This window comes from Nycticebus coucang, chromosome 4 (assembly GCF_027406575.1).
Source record: "Nycticebus coucang isolate mNycCou1 chromosome 4, mNycCou1.pri, whole genome shotgun sequence".
NCBI classification, from domain to species: Eukaryota; Metazoa; Chordata; class Mammalia; order Primates; family Lorisidae; genus Nycticebus; species Nycticebus coucang.
The window spans coordinates 110754129-110764037 of record NC_069783.1 but is presented as its reverse complement, the minus strand read 5'-3'; the positions used below and the strand labels follow the sequence as shown (position 1 = coordinate 110764037).

At 47.4% G+C, this 9909-nt stretch overlaps 1 pseudogene across 1 annotated transcript; it reads right to left on the bottom strand.

The window, feature by feature from the left end:
* Positions 1-200: 200 nt before the first annotated feature.
* On the bottom strand, positions 201-1726 carry LOC128583827 (heterogeneous nuclear ribonucleoprotein H2-like; annotated as a pseudogene). The gene is made up of 2 exons (XR_008379560.1): positions 539-1726; positions 201-478 (listed from the first exon to the last, which is right to left on the bottom strand). The product of XR_008379560.1 is annotated as a heterogeneous nuclear ribonucleoprotein H2-like (transcript).
* Between the last annotated feature and the right edge of the window lie 8183 nt (positions 1727-9909).

The window sequence follows — 9909 nt, the reverse complement described above, 5'->3', positions numbered from 1 at the left end:
CTTTACAGTAAGCATGAATCACAAGCTTGTAATGCAAAACTGTTAAACTTAATTTTTGTTTTCTTAAAAAAGGAGAAAGACAAAGAAAAAGAGAGAAAGAAAGGAAGAAAGGAAAAGTTAGTTGACCAAGAGTGATCAGAATGAATTATATTTCCCATTTATACCAATCATACTGGATATACTAGACATCCTTCCCATTCTATTCAACTCCCATAAATGCACAGCTTTTATTTCTGTAGTAGCTGTTTAGTGCTCCTTATCAACCTAAGCAAGATTTGACTGATAGTCACTGGAGTTTTCCTGCAGAACTTGGTCATACCCACTCATACTGCTCTGACCACCATAACCACCACTCAGCTGCTGGCTGGCAGGACCCCCATAACTAGACTGGTTGGATAAGCCCATCCCTCCCATCATTTGACTACCATAAGCACCACCACTTGCCCCTGCTGTAGAATTCAAAAAGAGTTCTACATAGCTGTGATCATATGCCCCTCCACTTGTTCCTGCTGTAGAATTTAAGAAGAGCTCCACATACCTGTGTTGCATATTAGCTTTGTCTTTTGCCATAGCTGCCACGGCATCTTCATGAGTAGCAAATTCAACATCTGCCTCATCTGCCCTGCCATCAGGTCCAATTTCAATGTGTACTCTCATGGGGTTAAGAGGTGAGAAGAAATTATAAATATCATTCTTAGTGGCTCGGTAAGGTAACCCCCTCATGTGTACACAGTGCCCTGTGGTGCTTTGGAAACTGGACCCACCATCTCCGTATCTATGATCAGACATTCCTGAAAAACAGTAATTGAGGTCTCTTCCAATTGAGGTCTCTATCAGACCCAAAGCCATATCCATCATTATAACCACCATAGTCATCGTAGCCTCCATACCCTCCACCATAGGCACCCCGCCTCATCCTTTCAAACCCAGCTCCTCTACCATTGCTATTATACCCTCTGCCAGCCCCTGGCCTATCATAGGGACCTGGCCGCTGCATAGCCATGAGCTTTCGAGGGGGATCATAGGGGGTTCGAACTTCAGCTCGGCTACTCTTAAAGATTTCAATGTACCTGTGCCCTATTCTTTCCTTGTGTTTCTTTAAGGCCTTCTCAGCTATCTCCTGCGAAGCAAATTGCACAAAAGCCTCCCCTGTGCTTCGCCCCTGAAAGTCCACTGGCAGTGTCATCCCATTTGGCACAATTTCCAACCCTGAAAAGAACTGAACAATCTCTTCCTTGCTACAGCCAAATGGGAGTCCTCTAAGCCAGACGAAGCCATCATTGGCAGTATCAGGACTATTTGGACATGTATGCTTCAACACCCAATCCATTTCAACACTGTTGGACTTGAATACTTCAACATATCTGTGTCCCATGGTTTCTCTGTCCTTCTTCAAAGCCAATTTCACTTCATCTTCGGATTCAAGTTCAACAAATGCTTCACCACTTGGTCTTCCTTCTCTGGTGTAGATGAAACGAATACCTGATGTGCCATTTTGGATTTTGCAATCAGAGAAGAAGTGCATCACTTCATCAGCTGAGCAGGACCAGGGTAGGCCCCTGACCTTCACCACGAAACCCTCCCTGCCTTCTGTGCTCAGCATCATGGTGAATGTTGGGTTCCTGATGGCAAGATTGGCTTAATAGGATTGTGGTGTGGCTCTATCGATACCGGGTAATTTTCCTCCTCCTTCCCTCAAACGGCTGTAGAGAGATGATAGACGACGACCAGAACTACTTCTGCTCACATAAGCGATTGATCACGTGAGCACCTACGTCAGGTGAGATCGGTTTTTGCATTTTTAAATGGTCGAGGGAACAAAGGATATGCAACAGAGATATAGTGTGGTTTGCAAAGTCTAAAATGTTTTGTACTTTCAGGGAAACCTTGCTGGCCCATGCCTTAGAGAACAGAGCACAGTGGGGGGTGGGGTTGGAAGGTGGTAAGGCCTAAAGTAAATTCCAGTGTGTGTCCCCCTTGCCTCCACACCCAGTAAAATCCAGCTAAATGTTAATACCCCGTTTCCCCGAAAATAAGACATCCTCCGAAAATAAGACCTACTTATAGGAAAGATAAGACGTCCCCTGAAAATAAGACCTAGCGCATCTTTGGGAGCAAACCTTAAAATAAGACACTGTCTTATTTTCGGGGAAACAGGGTAGCTATTATTTGTGAGCACCTAGCGTGAGCCAGGCACTTTACCCACAGAAGTATTCTCTTTAAGCCTCTGCCCAACTCAAGGCAGAAACTGCCATCACCGTCCCATTGTGAAACTCAGGCTCTGTGAGGTTGAGCCACTTGCCTGAGATCACATAGCTAGTGAGTGGCAGAGCCAGGATTCGAACCGTGATGGTGTTTGACTCGAGAGCCTGTGTTATCTCCCTTTCACCCCAAGGCCTCCCAAGATGCAGCATCAGAGGCCACTGAGAGTGACACCTGTGGTGGACATGTCCAGAGCATCCTCCTCTCAGGATGGAAGGAGAATGAGGTGGCCTGTCTGCCCTCTCTACCCCCATCCTCCTGGTCATAGCAGAAGCTGTTGTAGCAGTGACCCTGCCCCCCAACCATAACTGATTCAAAGAGGTTGCTGCAATTTGTGCCTGTCTGGTTGCAAGTGACCAGAAATCAAACCTGGATAACCTTGGCAAGACAGAGAGGAATGTCATAATCAAGAATAAATCAGCCATAAAAAAAGATAGAGAAGATTTCTTATCTTTAAGATTTCTTAATCCTGGATGGATTTGAGAACAGTATCTAAGTGAAGTGTTACAAAAATGAAAAAACGAGCATCACATATACTCACTACTTAATTAGAACCAGTAGATTAACAACTACATGCTCATGTGAGAAAAAAAGTCAATTAAATTCAGGTAAAGAGGTGGGGAAGGGGTTGGGTAAATTCTCACTCAACAGGTACATTGCATGGGTATATTGATACTTCTTGGGTGAAAAGCACAACTGCAACCTGGGTTTTAGCCTTCCAAAGTAAACCGTGTAACCTAATCCTGTGCACCCCCATATTAATCTGAAATAAAAAACATAAAAAGGAAACATTTATGAATAAAAAAAGAATAAAATCATAGTCAAAGCTGTTGAATTTGGGTGTTTTGTTACACAGCCTTATTGCAGCAATAGCTGACAGATGCAAAGTCCTCCAATCCACTTACAGAACTAGATGGAGACATCTCTCCATTCATCACTCTGTCCAGAGGCTCGCCGCCCCCCTTATGTGCATAAATCTGCCAGATGCCAGGGAGGCCCAGCCTGCAGTTTCCGTCTGTCTCAGTTGCATCTCTCTTGTCTGAATTCTCACAGGACACAGGCCTAGATAGGAAAGGAGTCAAGTGTTGTGTGATGCAGATGTCCCTCTTTTGGAGTGACTATGAAAAGAATAGGTACAGGAAAGCTCCAGATGACATTCCATGCAGCCCTGGAAGGATCCACTACAGAGACCTGAGACAATGGTGCTGGTGGGCAGAGGAGAGAATTGCCTCTGGAAGGATGTTGGGTTCTACCAAGTCCAGGAGAGCACATGTCCTGGAGTACCCCAATGTATCTTGGGGATTCAGGCAACACAAGCATCTCCAACTCAGAGATTCATTTGTGTTTTTGAAATCTGCAGCCAAATTCAGCAAAAGGCGTCACAGCAAACAGCATCCACAGTCTTGGCAGGAGTCCTCATGCACTGCCTGGTGACCTCCCAGTGATGAGGGGATGCCACTGACCTCTTGAAGCACCGTCTCCACTACTGGCATGGTCCTCAACTCCCAAGAAGTCACATGGACAAAGGCTCTTTTTATTGCCATTTTATTTGAGGGCCGCAAATTCACCCTTGCTTGTTTTATTTATTCATTTTTTAATACACACTCTCTGTTTTATGCAATTAATAAAAGATTTCCACTTCAGGTTAGTTCATCGTTCATCATGAATTCGGAAATGTCAAGGAGGTGATTGCCATGAAATATAGATGATGCGGTTCCAAGGATACTGTCCCTGGGGGCACTTTAGTGGTTGCATTTAATAAATGCGATGGTGTTCCCTGCACCAGAACAGGTGCGAAGTCTGCCTGGGGGCTGATGCAAAATTATCATACAGAAAAATATTTGAATGGCACGAAACGATGTAGATAATATACAATTGAAGGCAAAGAGCAAGTTAAAATAGTACATATGTGAACCCATTTTTAATAAGAGGCATGTAGCTTATGGACGGAGAAGGGACTGGAAAAATACCTTAAAATATTAGAAGTGTTTATCTCTTAGGGGTGGTAGTTTTGCTTTTTCAGTATTTGTATCTTTGAGCTCCTGCCAGGAATACATGATTTGAAAAATAATTTAACTCTCACAACGTTAGTATAAGAGAAATAGACTTTTCTATGGCTTTTAATTATTTTAATTGTTTTCCCATTTGACTTAAGTTCTCAGTTATTTTGTTGAGTGGTAAATAGATACGTGCACATCATAGTCCATTTACGGCTTTTGCTGATTCCACCTATGAGGGTTGGTTTTAGTGTGTCAACTTGACTGCTTAAGGGATACCCAGATTGCTGGCAAGGCATTATTTATTTTTTTTGAGACAGAGTCTCACTACGTTGCCCTCAGTAGCGTGCCAGGGCGTCACAGCTCACAGCAACCTCAAACTCCTGGGCTTAAGCGATTCTCTTGCCTCAGCCTCCCAAGCAGCTGGAACTACAGCACCCACCACAGTGCCTGGCTATGTTTTTTGTTGCAGTTGTCATTGTTGTTCAGCTGACCCAGGCCGGATTCGAACAGCCAGCCCTGGTGCACGTGGCCAGCACCACAACCAGTGTGCTATGGGCACTGAACCAAGGCATTATTTATTCTCAGTGGTTCAGCAGACAGTGGGCCTGTCCCTCTTCTGTGGAAAGGGAAGCCTGGGTGGTCTAGTCTTTGATTAGAATGGAGGGTGTTTTCAGAGGAGATGGGTATGTGAGTTGGTGGGTTCAGTGGTTAGTTGTCTCTTCCGAGCCCAAGTTGGCCTCCTTCTCCTGCCCTTGGACATCAGGACTCCAAGTTCTCTGGCTTTTGGATTTTGGCACTCAGGCCATTGGCCCTTCAGGCTATTGGCCTTGGACTGAGAATTCGCCATCGGCCTCCTTGGTTCTGAGGCCTTTGGATTTGGGCTGAGCTCTGCTACCTAGCGGCTTGCCTGGGTCTCCAGCTTGTAGACAACTGTGATAGGACTTCTCCACCTCCATGAATATAAGCTAATCCCTTAATAAATCTTTTCTCATTGCTCTCTCTGTCTGGTACTCTATAGGTTCTACCTCCCTGGAGGACACTGAATAACATGCTACCTTTTCCAATTAGGCTGCTGTTTGCTGCCAAATAGCTGAGTTTAAACAGTGCAGTCTGTCATCTTGTGAATGGCAGTCTGGAGGCAGTACTTCTGGGTGACATATTGGCTCAAAGATGTTGCCGGGCTCTCTCTGTCTTTCCCCTCCACCACCTGTAGTTGGTGGTGGCAGTGGGCAATGTGGTGCCTTCTGGTCACAAGAAGTGGCCAGAGCCCTTTCCCTCACACCCTTACTCACGAGTCTGCCAAGGAGAAAGGGGGTGGAGGGCAAAACAGGGCCTCCGATTCTTGAATTTGATCAAGAAGAATGATTATCTCCTAATTCCTGTTATATCTCATTGGTCATAGACCTGCTCCAGAAAGTCCCTGGCTTGAAGGACTGTGGTTGGCCAAGACCTATCATTCTCTCATCCCTCTGCCCCCAGGACATTGCCACTCAACCAACTGGGAGACTATTGGAGAAGGAGATGGGGCTGCATCTAGTTTCTGGGGGCTCCGGCTCTGCTGAGGTAGCAGTGGGTAAGGAGGAGCGTGTGCTGCTCAGTAGAATCATCCAGCTTGCTGGTCAACAGACCCCGGTGTCAGACTGCTCTGGGTCAAAGCCCATTCTGCTGCCTGCTGGTTGGCAGTGTGGCCATGGAAAAATCGCTGAACCTCTCTGGGCCTCACTTTCCTCAGCCATAAAATGAGGATTAAATGAATAAAAACATGTAAGCCCCAAAGAATGGAAAACAGATGTCTCAACTTGTACATGAATGTTTATAGCAGCACCATTCATAACAATGTTTCTACCAAGAGGTAGAAACCACTTAAATACTCATCAACAGATGATGGATAAATAAATATGGTTTATCCACTCAATGGAATATGATTCAGCCATAAAAAGGAATGAAGTGCTGAGTCACACTGAGTCACACTACCACGTGGGTGAATCTCGAAAACACAATGGTAGATGCAAGGAGCCAGACACAAAAGACCACATATTGTAGGATTTCATTCTATGAAATGCCCAGAATCGATACATTTACAGATACAGAAAGCAGATTAGTAGTTGCCAAGGACTAGGGTAGAATGGGGAGTGACTGCTAATGGTTTTAATTAGGGGTGATGAAAATGTTCTGAACTAGATAGTGGTGATGGTTGTAGGGAGGCTGCAGAAAATGTGACTGAATTGTATGCATTTTAAAATGATTAAAATGGGGCTGAGTGTGGTGGCTCATGCCTGTAATCCTAGCACTCTGGGACGCTGAGGTGGGTGGACCCCGTGAGCTCAGGAGTTTGAGACCAGTCTGAGCAAGGGGGAGACCCAGTCTCTATTCTAGCCTGGCCTTGTGGCAGGTGCCTTTTCCCCCGCTACTCAGGAGGCTGAGACAAAGAGGATTTCTTGAGCTCCAGAATTTGAGGCTGCTGTGAGATACAAGCCACAGCACTCTACCCAGGGCAACTGAATAAGATTCTGTCTGAAAAAGAAAGAACAAGAAAAGAAAAAGGTTAAAAGGGTAAATTTCATGTTATGTGCGTTTTCCCACCACAAAAAACAACATACACAGAAAGCACTTTGCACAGAGCCTGATGCAACGATGGGTGCTGCACCATTAATCATTATTCATCTTGTTTGGCTGTAGTACATTTTAAACTCCAACTCCCCCCCATGGTTGCTTCCTCACCCCACCCCTGCCAGACTTGGCATCTGCCACAGGGCTGCTCAGTGTGCTTTCTGCTTAAATACATCAGGAAACCATTTCTTCCCTGGGGTCTACCCTGCTGTACCCATAGTCACTTCTGGCCTCAATTTTCATAGGTTAACAGGGGCTTCTGTCACCTTCCCAGGGCTCAGCTCTTAATCTATTGTCCAACCCTGAGTTCCTTTCATTCATTCATTTATATAACCAGTATTTGTTGGGCCTCTGTCTGTACACACGATGCCAGGGGGAGGAGGGGGACAGAGAGTGACACCGGCAGGGTATCCATATCTTTCCTTCCATCAGAGTTCCCACAGCCAGGCCAGCAAGTAACTGCTTTCTTGAAATTCTTGCTTGTTAGGAAATTCTTGATTTCCTATATAAGTGGGCCCAACTTCTATTTTAAGCTCCCACTGCTCACCAGGTGGTGTAAATGCAGTCAGAGTCAGTCCTGTGTTTGTTGGCGGGGGTGCCAGCGACAATTTCAGCCAAACGGCAGTGGTTGCAAGGAACTGTCCCAGTCTTTGCAAAAAACGTCTCAACTGGTGGGTCATGACGGGGTCAGCCACCTGCGTGTTGGAAGTGTTGGCATTCAAGAATAAAGAGGTCTATTACAGCCGCTGAGAGCTACTGCAGGGGGTAAAAATCTCTCTGTTTCGTTACCCACCACTCACTCACCTCCCCACTCTGCAATGACCCCGCGTTTCCTTCTGCAGCTCCGGCCGGTCCGGCAGTACCACACTCAGCCATGAGATGGCAATGTTGCTCTTCGCCGGCAGCCCCGCGGGCGCGTGGGCTGAGCTGCAGCAGAGCTGGGGGCGGGGAAGGACCTGGGAGGAACCCGGGCAGGAGGGCAGCCTCTTGTTGCGAAGTGGGTGTCCGGGTTTGGGGGAGCCTTGCACAGCTGGGCTGGGGCCTGAGGCTGGCTCTTAGTCGGATCTGTGCCCCTTCCCCACTTACAGAGGAAGGATCATTCTTGGCCTCAGTTTCCCCATCTGTCGTAAGAGGGGACGTGGGTGCCGTGTAGTCTGTATGATTCTAACCCCAAGACAGCGGGGTAGGGATAACATTCTAGGTTCGGAGGGTGGGCTAGGGGTTAGAGGAGGATCTCCCCAGCCCTGGGTTCTCCTAGTCACTGCTGCCAGCCCCCTGGGCCTTCCCAAGCCCTTCAGAATCCAGGAAGGCCTTTTTCCTTCTCAGAACAACTCCAGAAATACCCCCATTAGAGATACAGGCTCAAGGGGCTGGATGATATGCAGAAATCCCCACTCAAACACAAGACAGGCTGAGACGGGCTGAAATTCTCATCCCTACTTCACATACCAGCTCAGAGAGGGTTAGTGGCTTGTCCAAAGTCACACAGTTGGGCCATGAAAAAGGCACCCTCAAAACCAGATCTCTTTCCTCAGCATCTGGCTCAACCAGTATCTTTCAGTCCTGAGTGAGGGTTTGGGGAGGCACCAATTGCTGTCTGTCAACACATCTGGGACTGTATAACCCGTGGCTTGGGGACTTGCTTGACCAATTCACAACCTTCTCAGAACCCCCACTAAGTGACAGAATGACCTCTTACTCCTGCCAGAAAAATCTCTTTTTTGATCACAGACTTCCAGCCTCACTGACCTGCTTCTTGGCCAAACACGTGGTTCACTTTGGCATAAACACCTTGGGGCCCCATGGCTCCCCTCTATCCTTGAGACAGAATTCACTGGTGGGGCAGGCACAGCATTCCATTCATTTTCTGTTTTACTGCACACGTGGGCACACAGTGCTCTGCACAGTAAGTACTTCTGAACCTGTGTATAAGAAAGAAAAGGGGTGTCTGGGGCAGCCAGGCACAGAGGACACTAAGAAAGGCCTGACAGTATTTCTGAGATCATCCTTCCAGCTGGGGACAGCCACAGAGAGGGGACAGATGGACCCCTTGCAAGACCCCCACCCCCCAGACCAGAGGAGAACTTTAATCCCATTGTCCAGCCTGTTGTGCAGCTCGCCACACGTTACAGGCCTTGCCAGAGAGCCCAAAGGGGGCTGGGCAGGGGTGTGGGCTCCTTGACCAAGAAGCCTGTTAGCAGCACTGGGAAAATCCCTCTCTGTCTCCTCATTAACCTGGGCTGGAGACTGGCCACTTGCCCTTGGCTGGGTCTTCCTCCTTTCATCTGGGAAGAGCTGAGGGCTGCCTCTGCTAATAAGAACGCCTATAGTAATGAAGCAGGTGTCCTAGGCTCTCAGTCCCCCTTGCCATCTGGGAGGGGCAAAATCTTGTTCTTCTGTTGTGAGCTCTGGGCTCGCAGAGGAAAATTAGATACATCTTAATAATGGCCATAATGATGAGAATGGTAATGTTGACAGCGGACACCTTTAAATGAGTTCTTATTTCATATATGGGTCAGGGGCTTTAAATGTGTTACTGGGGACACCTTGTGGGTGCTGCAATGGTTTCCATTTCTCATATGGGGAAACTGAGGCTTACAGAGGAATAAGTGACTTGCTCTATGCTGCACGACTAAGAGATGGCAGAGTCGGGATTCTTTGCCAAGACTCCATGACTCCGGAGTCGTGCCCAAATCTACCTTTTCAACACCCCATGATGCTTCACTGACCGTTTCTAAAGAGTTTGACCCACTTTTTTCATGAAAACATACACTGGAGTGAGTGGCTGTACCATGGGCGTTGGAGTAGAGCAGGTGGTCCCCCAACATCCCCTATTCTCCCAGCTTGGGGGGGCGGGCTTCAAGGCGTCTGAGCGCTGCTGGAGGTGTACCCTCATGATTTATTCATTCTGCTTCTCCCCCTCCCCTTGCCTGGCCTGGGTTGGGGTGAGGTACCAGGAGGATCGATGTTCTGGGACAATAGCCACTGGGACTCTCTGGACCTGTGACATCCTTGCCCATTCCTGTTGAGTCTCTGC